Below are 23,894 nucleotides of genomic sequence, written 5' to 3'. Positions count from 1 at the left end.
CTCTCCATATGAAGAGTGTGTTTCCAGGACCCCCTGAAGGTTTCAGTCTCCCTGTCTGGTTTGGAGGAGTGACCCTAGAGCGCAGGTGACTGGCAAAGTTGAAATGAAACCAGGAAGTGATCTTCAGGAGTAGGTGTTTTGAAAACCTCACGCAGAATGACAACCTCTAAAATTCCACACAGACTTCATCAGCAAGAAAAGAGGTTTTCTGTGGGGGTTCTCCCTGTCCTCCCCCCCCCCCCCCATACACACACACCAAATAAAAAATAGTGTTATTAATTTTGGTGTCTCCAAAGCAAGCAAGGAACAAAAGAAACCAGTGAAGGGCCCCTCTGCAGACAACGCAGGCCTGGGGGCTGCTCTACCCGTTCTTTTAATTTTTTATATTTTTATTGAGGAAGGGATAGGGAGAGAGAGATAGAAACATCAATGATGAGAGAGAATCATTGATCAGCCGCCTCCTAGATGCCTCACACCGGGGATCAAAATTGGTTTACTTTATTTACTGATACTTTTATTTTCAAGGTTGATATCAGATTCTTCTTATCAGACATCCTGTGCTGAAGTTCATTTATCTTTTACTCACATTCATTGTCTTCTTAACTGTTTTTTGTTTATTTGTTTGTTTTCAATTTTCTGGAAGATTTTACTTACTTTCAGCTTTCTATGAAATTTTTTTCTGACTCTTTGGAATTTTAAGAATTGTTTCTTGTTCAATGACCTTATTTAATTGCATCCCATTCTTGTTTTATAGATAAAATATATATATAAGTGCAGACCTGGCAGGGGAATCACCTGAACACGTGATTATTCAGTGAATATTTTCTGACTTCTAGTTAAGACTCTGTGCAAAGAGCTCATAGGTCTGGAGGGATACAGAGATCATGAGATGAAGTGGTTTCCTGCTTGGGAGGGTCATTTGCTCCTTGGAGGGTGGAGGTAGGAAGTAGCATAGACACAGATGAAAAGTATAACAGCTGGCCAGACTATGAAAATGTGTTGGTGAAGATTTAATGGCCCTGACTGGGTAGCACAATTTTGAAGTTCAAAATTTTAGATAAATAACAAAAAATTATTTAGGGTAAGTATATCCCAAACATTGCATGGAATATATTTATACTAAAAAAATATTGCACAGAATATATATATATATATATATATATATATATATATATAATATTTGTTGATAATATGAAATGCAAATTTAATTGGGCATTCTGTATTTTACCTGGCAACCCCACTGGTAACAAGAGAACAAATACATTTTTTAAAAAGAAGTTATTAATCAAATAATTCTATAAAACTTTTCAGAACTGAGGAATATAAATGCCCCAATTAAAAAGTCCCATTGAATATTAAGAAAAAATAAATATCAAAGGATCCACGGAATGGCATTGGATTTCTCAAGAGGAACTTGGGAAACTAGACTACAGTTAATACATTTCACAAAATTTTGTGAGAAAATATTTTTCATCCTAGAATTTGCTAATCAAGCAATCTACTAGACCAGTGTTTCCCAAAGTGTGGTACGTGTACCCCCAGGGGTACGTGAAGAGTTTGGTGGGGGTACGTGTTGCGCCGGAGTTTGGTGGGGATATGCACTGCACCGTGCTTAGCTGCGCCTAATACATCTATATACATACATATATATATACATATATATACATATATATATATATATTTATGAGGGGTACTCAGCATTATGAAAATTATAGAAGGAGTACACATACAGTATATCAAAAGTTTGGGAAACACTGTACTAGACAAGTATGAGGGCAGAATAAAGATATATTCAGAAATGCAAAAACTCAGAAGACTTACCTCCTAGGTGCCCTTTTTTGAAAAGTTACTAAAAGATGTGCTCCATCAAATTCAAGGGGAAGCCAAGGAAAAGATAAACACAAGATCCAGGCAACTTCAGAAGAACAGCCAAGAGAAAAATCAGGAGGAGACAGGCTCTGGGGCAGGGAATGGGTGGGGAATAGAAGCTGGTGACATGCTCTCCATATGGGCCTTTTGGTTCCATTTGATTTTTAAACACCGTGCAGGTAGTATTTGGTTTTCATAGCTGTTAGAAGAGAACATTTCACACAAGGAAGTATAAAATTAGATTGTGAAATTTACTCTGGTGGCATTCTGGTGACTGGATCGTGAAGAGTGGCATCAGGAAACACAGGAGCCCAGTTCAGGGACTTCGGAGATAACCTTGCTGACAAGGATGAAAGCAGAGAGTATCTGAATGCAGCCCCTCCGTGCCTTTTTATTTTATTTTATTTTATTTTAAAATATTCTTTTATTGATTTCAGAGAGGAAGGGAGGGGGGAGGGGGAGAGAATGAAGCAGATTACAAATCCCTGAGAGAGAATCATTGGTCGGTTGCCTCCTGCACGATGCCCCTCTCCACTGGGGATCAACCTAAAACCTGGGCATGTGCACTGAACAGAATGGAACTGTGACTTCCTGGTTCACTGGGCGCCTCTCTGTGTTTTGGAGGCGTGATGCCAGTGACGCCTCCTGGCTTCTCTCTGACCAAATCGTCACTCTCCTGGCTAGCCCCCACGATCTTCCCTCTGCCAGCCATCATGCTCCCCGTTCTGTGGCGATCACCAGGTGACCAGGGGTGGGCACATATGGGCACTTGCAAGAGGCATGTTATAAGATTGGAAACTAGTTGCCAAGGCAGGGGGTGGAGGACCTCCCGGGTTGCCATTACCTTAGTTACATCGCTGCCAGAACCTGGCCTCAGTGTCCAACAGCTTTATTCTTTACCCCAACACAGTTATAGGCCTGCTCCCTTACCCACTTCAGTGCCTGCAATCAAATTTCACAATGCCAGTGCTGGAAGCCGGCGCCTTCTGGTCATTTTCGTAGAATTTTTGCCAGTTACCCATAGTGTCTCTTAATCAAATTCTTCCCTTCTTCTGAATTCCTGCATTCCTTCCTTGCTTGTGCTGTTGACGTTGGCGATGGGGATGGAATTTTCCAGTTTCATAGAAACTGCAGCAGTTTTAAGGTTATGGCTGCTCAGTAAACTGTTTCTATTCCAGCCTCAGCCCTGGGGCTGCTGAGGAAACAAACATTTTATAGGATATAAGGTTTCTCTCGGAGCAGACTCCGCCGCTCAAAGCACAGATTACCATCGCATCAGTTAGCTAGAAAAGCCCTCCATTATGGTTTGATGTGGGTTGTTCTGACTAACGTTGCTCATTTTGTAAAGAACTGAAAGAAACTAAGGTTGAGAGATGTGGGCACTTGGGGATGGGGACAAATAATAGTGCAAGATGGCCGTGAAAGCAGCAAGACATTGTCAAGTGAGCAAAGCAGGTTACAAATCCCCGAGTACAGAATGACCCCATTTTTCTAAACGTGTGTGTGTGTATCTGTGTGTGTGTGTATTCTCATGTGCATGTACATGCGTGTGAAGGCATACACAAAACTAGGAACATTCAACAGCGATCCTCTAAGACTGGGGGTTTGATGAAAGATTTATACTTCCTTCATTTTTGCTTGCCTGGTTTTTCCAAATGAACATGTGTTATTTTGTAATAAAAAAAACAACAACCCGAAGTTATTTAAAAACATAAATAAAAACAGCAAGATCCTAGGCAAACACCATATGTTACTGAATTCCAAATACCCCAACATGAAGGGCCAATGACTGGCCTGGCTGGTGGGGGGTCCTCAGAACTGTGGGTGGGAGGGAGAGAACTTTTCCCAGGTGGCAGCAAAGGATACCAAACTGAGCAGCCAGCAGTTTCACATCCCTTTCAAGAAGTCAGGCCCACAACCATCAGATGCGTGGCCAAAAATCTGACAAAACAAAAGAGACAGAGGCATGTATAAAAGTTGCACTCAGAGCCAGAAACATCCAGACACATTCATAAGCTCATCCATGGAGCACCCGCTCTGGGCCAGCGCTGTGCTGAGAACCAGGGCGTTAGGAGCAAGGGCCACCAGGGTGGCCCCTGGCCAGGTTACTGTTCACGTGCTGCTGGCAGAGCTAGGATGTAGGTTAGCCTGCCTGGCTTAAGGTCCCCCAAGAAGAGGAGCCACGTGCTAGGCTCTACCTGGAGGGAAGGGGGACAATGCTGCAGCAGTGAGGGTCTGCCCCACTCGGACCCTCGATCCAGCCTCCATACTGCACTTTCTGCATTAATCCACGTTTCCAGGTTTGTTAGAAAAACCCCTCGGCTCTAGGGTGACTGTTACGTTTCATTTCTAAAAATGTCTTAAAAAACTATAATGTACACATATACAAACCACTTGTATATACATTATCTTCACAATAATGTGAGTAGGATAAAGTAGGTACTGTCACCACAAGAGAGTAAATTGAGGCTCAGAGAAAATAATCACCCATTCTTCGATAGTGGTTGGGTCACGGCTGGTCTGTTGTGTTGTTCTCAATGCCTCAACTCTGATGCTATACACCTGAAGATCACCAGATCCCACAGGTTAAGGTCTCATGCCGGAAACCAATCATTGTCTCACTAATATTATAGAAAGAGGCTGGTCAACCTTGAAGCTCTGAAAGGTCAGAGCCAACCACACCCCATCTAATTGAGACAATAGTAACTGAGGCAACTTCCCCATCTTGTAATTATGTAAATCCTTACTGATATGATAATCCGCTTATTACCTGCCTAAAGGCTATGGGTGTTTCCCAAAGCTGCTTAAGGGTAATGGGTGTATCCCATAGCAGCCTCAATAAAAGGGATAGTAAGGCCAGAGCCTAGAGAGTCTTCCCACTAGAGGTTGACTCCTGCCTGGCCCCTCATTTGTCCCAAATTAACTCTTTTCTAGTCTCTTCATTTTAGTGTGTGGCCTCCTCCAGAAACTGGACCCTGAGTGGACCCTAATCATGCTGGTCGTGTTAAGGGTTCCCACAGTCTCAGTCTCACAAGATTAAGTGCCCCTCATTTCAGATGTCAATCTTCGATAGCAAGTCCAGGTCATTAGCTGTACTTCTGTCAGGTTCCCACGACCCCTTCCTTGAATTCGATTAATTTACTGCAGCGGTTCACTTACTAGATTATTATAAAAGGGTATGACTCTGGAATTGCCAGATGGAACAGAAACAAAGGGCAAGGTATGTGGGAAGGGGCTTGAAGCGTCCATGACCTCGGGTGTGCCGTTCTCCCCACATCTCCACGTGTCCTTCAACAGAAAGCTCTCTGGACCCTGCCCTTTTGGGTCTTGTGGAGGCTGCATTACGTAAGCAAACTTGTCTCAATCATTGGCCATTAGTAACTGAGTTCACTTCTAGTTTTTCTTCCTTCCCCAGAGAGGTGGGACTGAAGATTCCAATCCTCTAATCACAGAGTGGTTCCCCTGGCCACTGGCCGCCATCCTCAGGTTACCTTGGGTCTTTCCAAGAAACCACATCATTAATATAAAGAGACCCCAAGGGTTTTAGGAGCTCTGAACCAGGCCCAGGGAAGAAGAAAAAAAAACACATATATTCTTATTATAAATCACAGTAGCACAGGCGGGCACATGGTTTTCTGGCCTTTAGTTCAATACTCTTCCCACTGTCCTCTCTCATACTTGTTTTTTTCATTTATCCACTTATTTCCCCAACAAACATTGATTAGTATCTATTACATGGGAGGCACCAGGCTAAGTACTGGGGATTCAAATACAAAGTCATTTACACGTTCAACTTTCCTGTGTTCCGATAATCAAGTATGAGTCCCAATAATTACACTCCAGTCTCTGACCCAGATCGATGATTCTCAATCTTCAATGCACTTAGGTTGCCTGGGGAGCTTTCAAAAATATCAGCGCCCAGGCCCCATCCCAAACCAATCCAATTATGGTCTCTGCTGTTTTAAAAGCTCCCTAGGTGATTCTCACGTGTAGTCAATGTTCAGAACCGGTTCTTGAGAGTAAGCACAAAGTGTGACCATTTGAGCTACCTTCCGGGAAGCAGCAGAAGCTGCAAATATTTGTGAACCACCTAATTTTAACAGGATGGTTCTGGACGCTGCTTTTGAACTGCCTGAGATCAGGGGTTCCTCTTTTGCCATCAGGTACTCCTTGTCAGGTGGGAATTAAGTTGACTGTGGTAGGGGATGACTTTGAAACAGGATGGCCCAGAAAAGCCAGTTTTCCGGACAGCATCCAGAGGCCTGATCTGTGCCTCCACTTCAGGCTGGGGAGAGCTTGCTTTAAGGATAAGGGATTTGCCTGGCTCCCCATCACCATTACCGTTTTCTGAGTTTTTATTATGCAAGTAGGGAATATATGGGTAGAAGAAGAAACCGAGAAGAACTAGAGAAGGCTTAAAGAGGATCTTATCCAAGCTCCTGCTTTTACTAGGAAATTGAATCCCAGAGAGAGGAAATGACATGAAACAATTAGAGAACAGTGCAAAACAGGACATGATTCAGTGCCAGAATGTGGCTGCGGGCCAAACTGCTTACTCTCAGTGCTTTTGAGGACTAATGGTTCACCATGGGTCATAGTGTACTAGCACTTTCTTTCTAGGTTGATTGACATTCACATTTTCATTTCCCCAGGGCACTTAGCTGGAACAAATTCATAAGCCAAATTAGATAAAGGTAGGCAGGAGAGGAAACAGGGAAGCGAAAGCCATTTCCATCTGCTAAGCATTTACTGCCTTACAACAAACAGCTCCGCAGGCACAAACTATTTATTATTCTCATTTTACAGATGAGAAAACTGAGGCCCAGAGAACTTAAACTAATTTGCTTCAGATCACAGAGTTGATGAGTAGCAGTGGAACTCGACTGAGCCTATCTCTCTCTACCATATTTACCATTTAGGAAACCACGGCAATAATTCTTAAATTCACTTATATTGGTAACGTGCCTGTAGGTCTGTGAACTGGATTGCATTTTATGGTGACAAACTGAGGATTGTGGCATCTGCTATTCTTTCCATCCACACTTTTGATCTATTTATTTCTATTTCCCTAATTTGATTGCTGTGACCAACATAAGCTGAATATGATCATCTAACATGCATGGCCTGGGGTGGAAGAGGTAGAGAGAGAAATCAAGAAGTAGGAAGTTAATCCGAGGTGAACTCTGCAACCTGAATCAGAAGCCTAAGGCCATTAAGAACGGAGCAGCCACAGTAGACAATTTCCCACAAAAAAATGCAGGGAAAATGGGAATGTGGACTTTTTTCAAGACAGTTTCACTTTATCTAGGAATCGAAGATACTATCTTCTAAACACACAGACACATAAATGATGGCAATGGGGGTACGTTTTTTCTTTTGAGGAAACTCCTGGAAAGAGGCTTGGGCTTCCTGACCATCAGGAGTACAGTCTGTTTTATTTCACCAGTATGAACCAAGCATGCTACATCCGTCAAAAGGGCTCTGTGACCTTGAGTGCAACCATCATTGTTCATGGCCTTATTTATAACAATAGGGCAGCTTCCCCATGCTTGCCTCTTCTTATCTGTTCAAGGGCACTTTCTCTCGACACCAGTCAACAAAGTAAACTAACCTAGATTTCTGAGAAATTTGAATCACACTCTTATGTCTGTGTGTTGGTTTGCATTATAGAGTCTGGGACATTTATGGCTGTTAATCCTTGATGATGAGGCTTAGATATTATCAACCCAACTATAGAGAAGAGAAGATAAAGGAAGGAACACTCTATCGAAGGCACTGGTTCAGCATCAGATGAACTGACTTGGGTGTGCATCTTGGCTTCCCCACGGCCAAGTTCTTTAAACTTGGCCAGAGCCTCTGCACTTAACAGTTTTATTGAGGGATAGACACATAGCATAGCATACTTCACATATTTGTGTAAAGTATGCACTTTGATAAGTTTTGATATATGTGTGTACCCAAGAAACCATCACCCAGTCAAGATAATCACAACCACGACCCCCTCACCCCACACAACGTTTTTTCCTTTGCAGGCCCTCCTTTCTACTCCTCTTCACTGTTTTCCCCAGCATCCACTGGGCCACTTCCTTCCTGAGTGCAGTAGACAGAAATAATGGGCCCCAAGAGGTCCTTGTCCTAATTCTCTAAACCTGTGAATATGTGCCTTCCATGAAAATATGGGCTCATGTCATGACAAAGATGCTTGTAAGGGGAGGCAGGAGGGTCAGGGACAAAGGAGATGGGATGATGGAAGCAAGGGTTGGAGTCAGAGAGAGGTTTGAGGAAGGAGGAAGAAGCCATCAGCCAGGCATTCAGATGGTCTTTAGTACCTGGAAGGGGCCAGGGAGGCACACTTTGGCCATGCCTTTTCTTCCCCCACATCTTCCCCCTCCAGGGGAGCTACCTTTGCCTTTCTCTCTCCTAAGCTCCAAGGGCCCTTCTGCCTCGGCTACTTGTTTCCTGAGCCTACACAGCCCAGCTGGGTCACTTCTACTACTTCTGTAACTTTCTAACATTTCTCTGATAATTTGAAATTAAAAAACACACACACACACACACACACACAAGAAAAAAAGAAAGAAGGAAAGAAAGGAAGGAAGGAAGGAAGGAAGGAAGAAAGGAAGGAAGGAAGGAAGGAAGGAAGGAAGGAAAGAAGGAAGAAACTGGAAGAGGCAAGGGAATGGATCCTCCCCTAGAAGTTCCAGAAGAATGCAGCCCTGGCAGCATACAGGAGTGCTGACACCATGTTTTAGCTCAGCGAAACCCAGCGTGATAGGCTGTATAATGGTCCTCAAAAATACCTAGGTCCTCATTCCTGCAGCCTATGAATGTTCCCTTATAGGCGAAAGGGACTTTCCAGTGATATTAAATGAAAAAATTTGATTTTGAGGTGGGAGATTATTCTGGATCATTTGCGTGGGCCTTAAATGTAATCACAAGTATTCTTTTAAGAGAGAGGCAGAGGGAGATTTTACTGTGGTAAAGGAGGTGATGAGATGGAAACAGAGATTGGAGTGGTGTATTAAAAGACAGAAAGGGGCTACACACCACGGAATACCAACGGCCATTAGAAGCAAAAAACAAACAGGGGAAAAAATACACCAAAACCAAAACAAAAACACACACACAGAAAAAACAAAACAAAAAAAACACAAAAAACAACCAAGTGCGTGGCCAAAGCACACACACACAAGGAAATGGATTCTCCCCTCATAGCCTCCTGACTCTGTATTTCTGACCTCTAGACCTGTAAGAAAATAAATTTAAGCTACTAAGTTTGTGGTAATTTGTGACAGTAGCAGTAGGAAACTAATACATTGAGCCTCAGTTTTACATCTGTAAAATTAGAACAGTATATCATTTCGGCAGTTATAGTAAAATTAAATAATTGAGTTTGTGGCAGATGGAGTTCCTTTCCCATAATGTCCCCTGTTCCTTTCTCTGCAGCCCTGAAGCGCGAGGTCTTTGACGTAAGTCACTGTAGCAGAGGAGGGCAGTGTTAGCAGGGAGATGTATTTGTTTGTAGGAGCTCTGCGGACCTGTGAGCTCGTTCTGGGGAGGGACAGTAAGACCTAACCCTGCGGTCGGCAAACTGTGCCTCGTGAGCCACAAACGGCTCTTTAGCCCCTTGAGTGTGGCTCTTCCACAAAATACCACGGCCTGGGAGAGTCTATTTTGAAGAAGTGGCATTAGAAGAAGTTTAAGTTTAAAAAATTTGGCTCTCCAAAGAAATTCCAATCGTTGTCCTGTTGATATTTGGCTCTGATGACCAATGAGTTTGCTGATCACTGACCTAACCAATTGTAGTTCAGGACCCATAACTCTACAGAGCAGGTCCCTGGGTAGAGAGGGCAAATAGATAGAAAACCACCAAGGGAAGTAGGATACGGAGAAGGGTTTTGTTTTACACTGCAGGTCTTATCATCATTCAGATAAGGTGAGGCCAACAGATTAGAAGATTGCCATTGAAAAGATAGCTCTTTACTTGGAGGGAAGGTGGTGGTGGAGGTGGATGGAAAGAGCTTAACTAGTAATTTATATGCACATATACACAGCCTATGGACACAGACAAGTGTGGTGAAGGCCTGGGATGGGCAGGTGCGAGGTAGAGGGGGCCATTGGGAAAATAAAAAAGAAAAGGGGATATTTGTAATACTTTCAACAATAAAGATAAATTTAAAAAGAAAAGATAGCTCTTTACAGTTCGAGGAGGGGGCATACTATACCACTGGGGAGTCCCACAGGGAAGCCCCAGGCTCAGTCAGGAGGGTAAAGCAACAATGCCTCACAAGAGAATATCTTTTCCTCTGTTTATTCTCTCCCTTCATCTCTGACGTCAATAAAAGTATGTTTTAAAAAATCAATGGGAAAAAAAAAAAATCAATGGGAAAAACATTCTTGAGTGAGGATTACAACAAAAAGTTCACATTCATTGCTCCATGGCCACAACATGGTTTTCACAATCATATCAAAGACAGGAATACCTTTTCTTTAGGTTCCACCACTTCACCCCAAGAAAGGCTACGCAGGGGTCCTCAAACTTTTTAAAGTGGGGGCCAGATCACGGTCCCTCAGAGAGCTGGAGGGCCGGACTATATGAACTACTAATCCCTACTGTAACACCTTGGCTGCGCTCACTGCCCAAAAAACCTGGCGGGCAGGATCAGACTCCCCTGGGGGCTGCATGTGGCCCGCATGCCGTAGTTTGAAGACCCCTGGTACAGGCTAAACGGAGAAATAAAGAACCCTGATAATTCATTCCAGTCAGTTAACCTTTACTCAACATCCATTGTATTCAAATGTGTGGAGTTCTTTTTCTCAGTTGGCAGGTCTGCTCCATTACAGAGATGCAGAGATAAAGTATTACATAATTCCTGATTTCAAAACCCATCTCCAGTGCCTTCAGGGGTTTCCCCATCTCCCACATCAAGAAATTTAAAAAATGTGTAGGAGTGGGGGAAAGAAAAGTTAGAGATCTTTTATTCTAGCAATCTCATTTGAAAGATACAAATCTGGCTTAAAAAATAACAACAACAAAAAGAACAAAACACAAAAAATGAAAACAACAAAGGAAACAATATTTTAAAATGTGGCTCAAGTTCACAGAGGTAACTAACTGGTGTTTCCCTATTAGAGTTTATATTCCTTTTCTAACGCAATCTTATCCAAATAAAAAGGGAATCTGCTAATTGACCCCCACGTGGTTGCAAAGATGGCAGCACCCACAGCCAATAAAGAGGCCAATAAAGAGGGAATATGCTGACTGACTGCCATGCAGGTGGGCCCAGGTGCTCCATGCCTGCCTCCAGAGTCCCCAGTCCCCTGCCACCCAGGACTGACCCATGGCACAGGCAAGCCTTGAATGGCAGTTGCCCAGCCACCTAGGGCTGCCTGAGGCTCAGGTAACTAGGGCTGCCGAGGCTTGTGCTGCTGGCAGTGGCAGCAGCAGAGGTGTGATGGGGCATCACCTTCCCCTGATCATTGGGTCGCCTCCTGCCCCTGAGGGCTCCCGGATTGTGAGAAAGGGCAGGCTAGGCTGAGAGACCCCCCACTCCAGTGCATGAATTTTCATACACTGGCCTCTAGTCTTAAATATTTCAGTATTTCTGAACACAGTTGGAGAGGTTATGAAGCTGACTTAGGAAAGGGGCACAGCAAGTTGGCTCCCAGGAACTTGGGGATATAATTTAGTTATGTTGAAGCTATGCATCCCTAACCTAGGTATTCATTATTGTCACACCATAAATATTGTGAGGACAGGAACCTTGTACTTCCACCCTCTTCCCCTTGTTGAATGAACAAATAAAATTCCCAAACACACACAAATGACTGAGAGGCTATATGTGTGATGTGTGGCTATATTACATTCTTTTAAAGGTTTTAATCAGTGAATACTTGTTGAAGGTCAGCAGGAGGAAGGAATTGTTTTGGGGAAAAGAAAAAAAAAAAAAAAAGGTTTAGCCCTAGCTGGTTTGGCTCAATGGATAGAGCATGGGCTACCAACTGGTCCATTCCAGTCAAGGGCTCATACCTGGTTGTAGGCTGATCCCAAACCCTGATCAATGGGGTGGGCGGGAGGGAGGACAACCAATCAATGTCTTTCTCACATCGATGTTTCTGTCTCTCCTCTTCCATTTTTTTTAAAAAAATATTGGAGCTGAAACTGGTTTGGCTCAGTGGATAGAGCATCGGCCTTTGGACTGAAAGGTTCCAGGTTCGATTCCAGTCAAGGGCATGTACCTTGGTTGCTGGCACATCCATATGTGCAGGAGGCAGCTGGTCAATGTTTCTCTCTCATCGATGTTTCTGGCTCCCTATCCCTCTCCCTTCCTCTCTGTAAAAAAAAAAAAAATTAATAAAATATATTAAAAATATTTTTAAAAAATATTGGAAAAATACTTTTGAGGGAGGATTAACAACAAAAGGTTTCATCGGTCCCCACCGAGCTTTCTGTCTAGCAGGTTAGGGACAGCCCTGCCCCATAGAAAGTGATGAGTACATCTCACCAGGGTAGGTGAAAGGCTGCTGCGCAGAGACCTCCCTGCTCCGGGGAAGCACTGCACCCGCTGGGGTTTGCGTCCCAGGAACGCTGCTCCCTCTGGTTGGCCCCCCAAATCCGCCTTAGTGAGTTGGCTTGTAAATTGTTATTTTTAAAAAAATATTTTTAAAAAATATATTTTATTGATTTTCCACAGAGAGGAAGGAAGGGGGATAGAGAGCTAGAGACATCAGTGAGAGAGAAACATCAACCAGCTGCCTCCTGCACACCCCCTGACCGGGATGTGCCCGCAACCAATGTCCATGCCCTTGACTGGAATCAAACCTGGGACCTTTCAGTCCGCAGAACGACGCTCTATCCACTGAGCCAAACCGGTTTCGGCTGGCTTGTAAATTAAATTCCTCAGATTTGTTTTCCATCTGAAACTCTACAAGCTGACGGGCCTTCTGTCCAGTTGGGACCGGGCCCCCTGTGAGTTGTCTCATTTCAATGGTTTCTCCTCCCTACATCCCAGCCTCCCTAGGTCCCGCCCCGCCCCGAGGCCGGGCGAGGAAAAGAGCGCGGGCCCTTTAAAGGAGCTCGGCTGGACCGGAGCCCAGGGTGCCCCAGGCCCGCCGCGGAGCGGGGGGCGGGGCGCCGGGGACCCGGCTTCCCACGCAGCCGGGGACGCCGTCGCGTCACGGCGCTCGCAGCCAATCAGAGTGAAGTCTGTTGGGACGCCTTACTAGGGCGACGGTCGGGACGCCTCCCGCTCCGGGATGAATTAGCGGCGGGTTCGCCCGGAGGTTGTGACCCTCGCGGATCCCCCAGCTCGCGCACGCGCCGCCTGCGGTGTGGCGCGTCCTCCCCGGCTGTGGTCACAGGTGCGAGACGGGAACTGTCAGGTGGTGGGTTACGGCGCGCGCGGGGGAAGATGGCGGCGGCCGCTGGTGGGAATCCCTGAGGTGATGAGGGGGAACGGCCGTGCGGCGGGCTCTTTCCTCTGGGGCGCGGGCCTCTCGGGCGACGGCCCGGGGTAACGGGCACCTGGCCGGGAATTGGGGCCCTGACGTAGCAGGTATGAGGGAGCGCGGAGAAGCGACTCCCGGAGGCTGGAGAAGGCATGGGGGGCTGGGGTCGCGCGAGAGTCGGGGGCGCGGGGGCCGCCGGGATGTGGATGGAGGGCCTGGCGACTGGTCCTTGTTTACAAGTGAGCATCAGCACCTTCCTGCGCCACACCGGGGCGGGCCTGGCAGCTGCCCGGCCCCAAACACATTGTAGGAGCTCCACCGCTTTTCATCCCCGTGCAAAACGTCCAAGAAGCCGCCCTGCGCGAGTCTTGGGTGTGAGCCGTCGAAGTAGGGCCTGGAGATGCCAGGTACCAGACACCTACCTGTGGGTTCAGAGTGGCAGGGACAGGAAAGGAGAGGTAGGCCTTACTCAGGTCAAGTCTGTGATCATGAAGGTATATTCTAACTTACGCTTGCCCATTGGAAGAGAAGACAGATAAAGGCAAGGGAGGGCACTTCGGTGTGGCTTTCGTGATGTTTGGCAACCCTGCCCCTGGTTCAGGTGGGTTCATGGCATCTGCCTTCCAAGCTCATGAACGGTATTCCATGTGCACGTGACTGTAATTAACGCTGAGGATTGGGATTTAGGTTGAGGCCAGGAAAGTATTGAAACTAAAGTATTGGTAAAGGTCAGAGGGAGGTGAAATATTGTCCAGTCATTGTCAGGAAATATCAAGAGGCGGGTGAGCTTTCAAAAGTCTAAAACTTGTCCCGATGGAAGTTCTTTTTGCAAAACGTATTTTTTAGAGTAGAAGAAAATGACTCGTTTTGAAGTTTCCCCTCTTTGTAAAGTTTCTGCGGCCTCATTGTACTCTGATGTGACAGATTAGCATAATCTGAAGGGACTGTTCTTTTTGGTAGCAGGCTTGATTTCGTGGAGTGCCTTCCTCTGTTATGGAGAAAGCACAGAGGCACCGTGTGTTTCAGCCATCAGTCGCTCTTTGGTGACTGCTGTGTGTGCCTGCTTAGAGTGTCTGCTGTGGGCCAGACACTGGGACAGCGAGGCGTCGCCTACCTTTTCACTTGAGCAAATGGGGTAGGTCATCTGTTCCCACCAGGTTTTTGGGCTGGCTGTTGCTGACAAGAATAAACCATGCCAAAAGCCCAAGAAGAATCTTCCTGACTCGATTCTTGGAGGTTTGCTCAGTTTGACTTGGGGTTAGGTATGGTTTCCAGTTCCTACTGTGCCATTTAAAATAGCTTAGGGACGTCCTAACCTCTCTGTTAGTAACTTACCTCTGAAATGGGGATAGCATTTTTGTCCAAATGATCTCATTGTACTGTTGTGAGTAAAAAAACAACTATATGTTAACAGTTGATATTTATCAGTACACTTTTACCCTGCCAGGCACTAACCCAAGGGCTTTATATGTGCTAACTCAGTTACATTGTCCAGTGGCTGGTTGTGTCATCTTTGTTTTGCAGAGGAGAAAACGGAGGCGCATTGAAATTTAGGTTGTTTGCCGCAAGTCACACAACTAGCATTGTGATTCCAGCCTATGTTCTTTTCTACCATGCAGATATGTTACATGTTAAGAGGATATATATGAACACATTTTTCATTGAGGTAATTTTGTTTGTGATCTTTTAGTTGTATAAATAATAACTGTGACTCACTCCATTGGCATCTAATAGTGATTTATATGGTGATTACTAAGTTACTTTAGTTAAGTGCCATATTCATTCTACCTTTGATATCCATTATTTTAAAAGGTATTTTGAAACAAAGAGCTGTGACTGATTTCTAACAGGAAGCACAAATCAATAAGGGATGTTTTAGTTTTTATTAAACTCTTTAAAATAATTTGCTGGTGGCTTTTAAAGGAAAAGTTAACTCCTTAAGTTTATATTTAAAGAAAAAAATTCTATGAATAAAAGAGGCAGAGACATCCCCCCCCATTGAGTCTTTATGGAATTGCCCTGCCAAGTCCCTGGGATGTAAAGATTAAAGCCTGACCTTATGCTTCAGGAGGCCAGGGAGAACCCTCGGGTCTAGAAGTTTGTAGGCCAGTGAATGAGATTAACAAATAAATGATTAGCTAATGCAGTATGATATAGTTGTAGTGGGTACAGAGGGCTGTGGGAACACATTCAGGGAATAGTTGCTTTTGCTGGAGTGGTGCTGACCAAGAAAGGAAGAGACTGACTGCAGGAGAAAGGGAGAAAGGGCTTCTAGGAGGAAGCAATGCAGTCCAAGGGGAATAAGAGTGCTTGAATGTCTAGGGGTCAGACCAAAGTTTTGCAGGAGTTGCTGAGAGAGAAGCCAGGAAAGGAAGGGCCAAGTTGTGAATTCTCAGCTAAGAGAATGACTTAATCCTATGGGCAGTGGAAAGATCTTAATCGGATGGATGACAGGGTGAAAGACAATGTAAGGAGGAGGCCAGTGAGTGAAGGACAGTTTCCACACTCCAGATAAGAGACAGTGAGGGAGTGAACCAGGGCACTGGCTGTGTTCAGAGTCCACCACACACACTTTGAATGGAAGATTGTGTGGAAAGAATAATGAGGTGGGGGGAGGGGAACACCTGCTGATAGAAAAGAGAAAAGTGAGTTGTTTTTTCTCTAACTGTATGGTTAATGATGGGAGATATTGTTAACTGATCTAGGAAAAAGGATGGAGCAGGCAGTTTTTTGGTACTGGGTTTTGAGAGTATTGTAAACCCTTTAAGGTTGTTGGGTCAAAAATATGTAACAAATCCAGGTTTATAACTTTCCTCTACGTCTCTGATTTCTGAGATTATAGAAAACATTAAGTATATGGTAAAAAAATCTGCAATGTCTAGCATAAAGTTGGCTCCATTGGAGATGGGAGAAAAGCCACACAAAAGGAGTGGGAAGAACTATGTAAGTCATGTTTGGGGTAAATGCAAGAATAATGGTTATTTGAGTGGTTTCCTTTTTTTTTTTTTTTTTTTTTTTTACATTGTTTTTATTACATTTATGCAGAAGTTATAATACGGAACTAATCACAAATGAATTCTCTAGTTCTAAAGCTAATCTCCACTGTAACATTCATAACACTAGAGTTGTCTAGCACCCAACAGACATGCATTCTAAATCGACTGCAAGGTGAAATTGCAAATCTTGCAAAGATGCAGGATTTTATTCAGAGCGAGGTCGAGAACTGCTCAGAACATAAGTGCTAATGATTCCATTTAGTTGAAGTTCAAAAAACAGATACAGCTATTTCCTGGTGATAGATGTAGTCAGAATAGTGGTTCCTTTGGGTGGTGGTGGTGGTGGTGGCCTTCTGAGGGAGCCTTCTGAGATGTTGGGAAATGTTTTATATCTTGAGATGAATGGAGATTACAGGGGTGCATGTACATGTGAGAATTCTAGTTGCAAACCTAAGATCTGTGCACTTTACTGTTATAGTTTAATTTAAAAAGAGGCATTAGTCTAGTGAGGATTGGCAGTGTTAGGCCAATTAACTTTTGATGAAGAAAACCAGCAGGGTAATGATGAGAGAGGTGTTTATAAATTTTTTTTTGAAGTTGTATCAGAGGCTCTGGAAGAATAAATGATGAAATGTATCCAGTTGTTTTTTTTTTTAAATGACTTATTTTTTAATTTTTAAAAGTTTAATTTTTGTTTATAAAAGCAGAGTCTAAATTGTTGAGGGTAAAAGTGACATTTTGCCTTTTGTTTTGCAAAGGGCAAATGTGAGGTCAAGGTTGTCATGTTGTGCCATTTCTACAACTTTTCACAAAATTACTCCTAAACTCTACCACTTGATTAGTTTCTTGTCTTAAGAATTAGTGCATAGTTGCAAGTGTAACTTATACTTTGGTAAATATAAGATACATTATGGAAATAAATTTACATTTTGCTTCTCTTTTTGGGAAAACACAAATCAAATCTCTTATCATTAGGAAATGTGTCCCTGTTTAGGAGAAATTACTGTGCGGACTTTTCCCCTATTATGCTGATTGCTCTTGGATAATGAGGACTAGAATTAATTAATTCCTTTGGCTGCAAGATTTTGAATGGTATAGTAGAGCTAAGAAAAGTCTTTGGTGAGCTGCCTGTAGCAGTGAGGTAAAGCTCAAAAAAGGCCTTTGTGGCCTCAGTCTGATTTGGCAGAAAGTGTTCATTGTGCCTCTGTACCTGCTCCTCTCCTTCTGGCAGGGCCATGGCGATACTCCTGTGTTAACTGGGCAGCAGATGGAAGGACTTCTGAGGAGCAGCCGTCAGTGAAAGCTGTCTGGAGATGATTAACCAGCAATCTTTCACAGTTCAGGTTTCTAAAAAGATAAATGGTTCACTTCCCCAGAGGAAGTAAATTACTGTTCTAAGGATGATAAAGGAAGACTTAGGCTATGCATAGTTTTCCATATCAAATGGAAGACCACCTCCATTTTATAAGTGTACTTGAGGCCCAGCTTGCAATTGAAATTGCTCAAGGAGGCACCCCTGGGGTGCCAGGACCTTGCCTGACTCATGCAAGGCTGGCTGCCAAGGGAATCAGGCTAGATCAGTGCCTGACTCTGCATCCCCCGGCCACCCTGCCTGTGTCTGCTCCCGGGCCGACTGAGCTGCTGTGCTGGCTCAGGCAGGCCCTCCTGTCTCTGTCTCCACTCTGGGCCTCACCTGTGCGGGCAACAACCTCCTGTCTGGTCATGACAGCATCCTGGCCTAATTTGCATATTATCTCTTTTTATTTATCTGTATATATCTGTATAGATATATGCAGATGTAGATAGTTTATCCCCTTGGGAAAACTTGTGGAGCAGGGAGATAGCATGCTGGTGAGCTGGTATCCAGTGATGTCACAAAGCAAATGATGGATAAAAGATAGGAAAAAGGGAATGATGAGGGAAGAGAAGTAAGTGGGGCCCCCATTCTTAGGGCTCTGTGTGGCTGGAGTGAAAGTATTGTGTTTAACCTGTCACAGTGACACCTCCCCCACAGGAATGTGTAGGTATCTTGGGGGAGGTAGCTTTGTCTGTGGCTTACTGTTTCTGCTGTCCTGTTGTAATACAAGCACTTCCTTAGAATTATTATTTTTTTAAATATTGTTCCCAATAATAAGGGCAGTGCATCATGCATTTGTCTTATATCATAAGTGTAATAATAATAGTTTTAGGTTTTTTCTGTAGATACTCATTGGCTAATTGAAAAAGTTCCCCTTTGTTTCCTTTTTCCTTGGGAGTTTTTCTCAAGAACAGGTATTGAATTTTATCAAATAGTTTTTCTGTATTGATTCTTATGATCATATAATGGTTTTTTTTTTCAGTTTTGTTAATATTGTGGATCACATTAATTGATTCTTGAATATTGAACTAAACTTGTATCCCTGGATTAAATTCAGCTTTTTATATATTGCTGAGTTCTATTTGCTAATATGCTAAGAAATATTCATATATCGGTCTATAATTTTTGTGTTTTTTTTTTTGTACTGCCCTTTTCTTGGATTTGCATCAGGATAATACTGCCTTCATAAAGTGAATTGAGTAGTACTCTATTCTTGTGTTTTCTGGAAGAGATTGTGTTAATTCTTTAAACATTTAGTAGAATTCTCTAATGAAACAAAGTGGGCCAAGCAATTCTTTTCTAGGAAAATTTTTTAAAAAATATATTTTATTGATTTTTCACAGGAGGAAGAGAGAGGGATAGAGAGTTAGAAACATTGATGAGAGAGAAACATTGATCAGCTGCCTCCTGCACACCCCGTACTGGGGATGTGCCCGCAATCAATGTACATGCCCTTGACCGCAATCGAACCTGGGACCTTTCAGTCCGCAGGTCGACGCTCTATCCACTGAGCCAAACTGGTTCCGGCTTTTCTAGGAAATTTTTAATTACAAATTCAGTTTCCTTAATAGTTACAGGGCTATTCAGATGATCTGTTTCCATTTTGAGTAAGTTGAGAGCTTTTAAGGAATTGGTCCATTGACACACAAAGTAGGACTCCTGGCTGCTAGGCAGGGGTGGAAGATTCATTTTCTTCTAGTCGTCCTCTGATGCTACCTTGCTTTCGTACTGTTCCCCACATGGTCTCCACTGTCACCCTTGGGAAGAGTGAAAGTCCTGACGGTACTAGACCTTGTCTCATACCATCTCCATGGGGATAAGAAGGGATGCTTCATGATTGTGTGGGAGTGAAGTTCAGGCTCTCTAGGTGGTCCCCATAGACACGGTGGCAGGGAAAGTGGGTCTTACTACCTACCACCTGGCAGGGAAGGAAGTCTGGCCTTTGATATTACCCCTGCAGGGGTTGGAGGTTGGGGTGGGTCATGCCAGGGGACATTACAGCCTAGTGAGAGTGAAAGTTTAGGTTCCCTCTTTGGCATTTGCTGTCATGGGTCAGTTTTTTTCTGTAGGGGTGTGTGTTGTGCTTTTTTTTATTATTTTATTTTTTCTGAAGTGCAGTGGTTGTTGTATAAAAGTTATCTGTTTTGCTAAGCTGTTTTTTTTCTTGGTCCTTTGGAAAAACAGGTACTTTTTTTTTGCATTGGCCCTCTTTAGCATTTCTGGATTACTGGCTTCTTCAGCTCTGTCCATGTGATATATGATGCAAAAGGAAAATCTAGGGAACTCAACATTGTGTTGTTCCATGAATCCCAAGGTCCCTAGCTAGTTCACCTTCTCTCCACCTTCACAGTCTTCTTAGGGAAAAGTACATTTACTTGATTTTACTGGAGGTGCAAATTAGATTAGGATTACTTTTGTTGACTTTAAACAAAAAGTCAACCAGGTATTTCTTCGGAAAAATTGATTTATTCAGGAACAACAAAGAATTGCAGTCTAAAACATGCAACCATGGCGGGCCATGTGCAAATCTGCTAAAATAAAGTAGAGGAAACTCCTATAGAGGGGAAGAGGATGTTGGGAAGGCTGCTTGCTACAAGGAGTTCTTCTTATTGTGCTTTACCATGATGTAGGACGCGAGAGCTTCCACTTATGGCCTCCTTACTTCATTTTAAATGAGGTTTCTTTTCTGTTCAGTAATTTTTTATGCTTGTGTAGGGAAGAAAACAGAGTGGAAATTAAGACACTTAATGAAGTTAATTTTTGGGTCAGTTACTTGGAAGTGACAATTTAACTACAATATGTCTTTACCAGAGAGTAATTCTGAGGGTCACTGTTCAGTAAAACCAAACTCTTACTAGTTTTAGATCTCTTAGGAAGCTTGACTATCTAATGAATTAATTTATTTATAAATTCATAGTAAGCCTAAATTTCTGGCTTAGTTTGTGATAGAGAAAAGTTTATCTTAATGAAAAATTGGTTTTACGGAGGGGACTAGCTCAGTTTTTCTAGTGGTTGGTAAAGATCTTGAAGGTGTGTATTATTTTCTAAACAAAGAAATAGGCGTGTGCATAGTGACTGAGAGATATGTAAGGAGAATTTGTGAAAATCTTTGAAATGTACCAAAAGGATTACTGGGTGTCTTCTATGGAAATGAATTGATATCTAGAGCACTTTTCCTAGAGATCTATTCTAGAGTGTCTGTAGCTTTTGCTGTTTTTTAATTTACCTTCCAACTTTATAATTGTGAATAACTGACAGCAATGCAAATAACTCTTATCCTTAGACTTGCAAATGAAATTTGTAGGTTGGAGGTACAATTGATTTCTTTTCCTCTTTTGTGTTTGAAGCCCTTTTTTGGATCTATTAAGCAAACCCATATCCTCATTCCCCATTGTTTCTATGTTTGCGCTCTTTGCATTCGCTTTTGAATGAGATGGCACATCTTATTTGTTTCATAATTAATTAATGAGTTAAGTAAAATCATAGATAGTTGTTCGTTTATATATATTTTTTTAAATATATTTTTTATTGATTTTTTACAGAGAGGAAGAGAGAGGGATAGAGAGTTAGAAACATCGATGAGAGAGAATCATTGACCAGCTGCCTCTTGCACACCTCCTACTGGGGATGTGCCTGCAACCAATGTACATGCCCTTGACCTGAATCGAACCGGGACCTTTCAGTCCGCAGGCCGATGCTCTATCCACTGAGCTAAACTGGTTTTGGCTCGTTTATATTTATTTCTCTTTTTTTTTTCAATTATAGGGAGACACAGTTACCTTTTTGTTTGTTTGTTTAAATTATCTTTTAACTTGAACTTTGAACTTAGCCTAATGGGCTTGTGTAGCATTTAGTACTGTCATTGTGACTTGGAGAAGGGAATTTTTTTTAAATTACATCAGTTTACCCACTATAAAAAGGGGTCCAGGGTGCTGTTTTTCTGCGGTGGTGGTTGTGAGGATTAAAAGAGATGTTGCAAGTAAAACACTTCTCACAGTACCTCATACATCTTAAGAACTCTGTTTTTTATTATTAGAAATCTGTGACTAATTTTATCTTCCTGAGACTTAATATCTTAATCTGTAAAAAAATAAAAATAAATGAGGGGATTTTTTACTTGGTTGTTAGGTTGCAAAATGTCCTTGGCACTAACTGGAAAGAATGGAAGAATGTAACTGACAATAGTTACTTTTGGAAAGAAGAATATTTTTAACATGCAAGTGACCTTGCAGCTCCGAGTAAGGGAAATGTAGAATTTAACCTGGTGGGATTTAAATGTAGGGTTTGATCTGGTGAGCAATTAGTTTAGAAGAGCAGCCTGCTAATTCAGTTCAGTAAACATTGATGGAGATGATCCTGCTCTGCCTGCCTTTGTACTAGGAGGAAACATTAGGACTAGAAATGTGGCTCAGCAGGGTAACAGAATTACCTTTTGCCTTAAAAAATTGGGAGGGTGGATCCTGTTGGATGGAAGGCTTTAGAGGTGAGTAACTTGATAGTGTGGGCATGCTCACCAGGGAGTAGGAACTGGAAAGGGCTGAATTTTGCTTAAGCTAGGATTTACCTTTTCGATTTTTAAAGACAATTTCTGGGTGAGTAGGGATGTGGAGTAATTGAAGAAGAGAGAGGAGCAGGAAAAATGGCTTAAGGGTATATCTGTTTAAATTGATTATTCCCTTTGACCCTTAGTATTTACAAAGGTTTTTATTTAAGGATTTTTTGGAGAGTTTGAGGGTGAGAATGGACAGGGGCAGGGTAGAATTGGTGAATTGGTTGAGTCAATTACCTTGTTCTCTCCTTAGAGGCTGAGAGAATTTAAGCTTATCAGAAATTAGCAGTGATTGGGCATGATCTGAGCCTTCTATGGGTTATGTAATTGGAACAAGTTAGGGAGTGGTTCAATCCAAGGGCATCTTCGGCTACTACTGTGTGTCCCTGAAAATAAGACATCCTCCGAAAATAAGACCTACTTATAGGTTTCCTTCTGAGTGAAATATAAGGCATCCCCCTGAAAATAAGCCCCCCCCCCACCCCCCCTAGGCTAAACATGAGAGATTTGGTCCACTGATTCTGAAAGAAATGGAGTCACAAGAAATTCACCAGGAAATTCAGGAATTGGATTGTTATGATGATGTTCCAGAAGAGGATGACATGATTGTCATTGAATAAATGAGTAAATTCTTGATACTGTAGGATTCACAGTTTGTCTGGTTTGTGTTGACAACTACCGTACTACCGTACCGTACACAGGTAATAAATTTCCTTTATTTTCATTTAACAATAAATGTGTACCGTATTCTTCATGGAAAAATAAGACATCCCCTGAAAATAAGACCCAGCACATCTTTGGGAGCAAAAATTAATATAAGACACTGTCTTATTTTCGGGGAAACAGGGTATTAGTTTAGGATAATGAAAATAAGCCTCAGTGGAAAATGTCTATCTTGTGAACAACAAGGAGTTTACTAGCTTGGTATGCTGTCCCAAACTCTATATTCCCTTTCTTCTCCCATTTGTCATCATCACTGTCTGAAAGAGTTGAGACTTTTTCTGAGAAGCTAGGAACGAAAGGATGAGATGATGTGTGCAGTGTGGGGAGAATAAATTGTGATGCTTCTGAACTATGGACCATTAACAAGGCAGTTCTTAGTTATTGAATGTACTTTCTAAAAGCTTTGCGTAAGTATTTGTAATGGTTTTTATGTCTAGAGTATTCATCCTGCTTTATGAATCTGAACAGGAAGCTTCTGTGAATAGATTATTCACAGTTCTGTTTATATTGCTGTTGTTGAAGTGTTCTATAGTTGTTTCATAAACGTTTCTTTGAAAAATAAACATTTCTATTAGAGAGATGCATTGTACGTTTCCTGTTGATAGAAAATAAAATGGTACATTTTGGTCAAAGAACAAAACCTGGCATTTCTGTTTTGAATTTGGTCATATGATTCTTTTTGAATCTTCATGTTAAAAATGAAGTACCATTTTGTTTGAAGTCCAATGATCTGGAGTTCAGCCCTTTTGATGCTGTGTACAATGTCTTGCTTTTATTTAAATCAGATAGGTGCTTATGTGGGACCATTAGCTGGTATCCTTTGAGTAGTGAAGGCTTCGAGGGTAATTGGGGTATCCTAATTATGTGGATAACTCTGACAACTAATTTTGGCCATATCCTCTTTCATCTCTAGATTCATATCTGTCCTGTGTCTGTTTGAAATCCCTGGTCA

The 23,894-nt window shown here is 42.7% G+C and overlaps 1 protein-coding gene across 2 annotated transcripts in view; it reads left to right on the top strand.

Annotated features, from left to right (window-relative positions):
• Window positions 1-23,894, top strand: part of LCLAT1 (lysocardiolipin acyltransferase 1) — a 157,104-nt gene that overhangs the window by 50,243 nt on the left and 82,967 nt on the right. The window contains exon 1 of one of the 2 annotated variants that reach the window (XM_084900186.1): window positions 13,057-13,230. The exons of the other annotated variant lie outside the window; for it this stretch is intronic. The gene's annotated coding sequence lies outside the window, so the exon portion shown is untranslated. Of the gene's footprint in view, window positions 1-13,056; window positions 13,231-23,894 lie in introns of those variants that run through there. 2 annotated transcript variants of the gene reach the window in all.

Source organism: Pipistrellus hanaki (assembly GCF_964339955.1).
Source record: "Pipistrellus hanaki genome assembly, chromosome: 12".
NCBI lineage: Eukaryota > Metazoa > Chordata > Mammalia > Chiroptera > Vespertilionidae > Pipistrellus > Pipistrellus hanaki.
The sequence above is the reverse complement of the archived record's forward strand: the minus strand, read 5'-3'. Positions and strand labels throughout refer to the sequence as shown.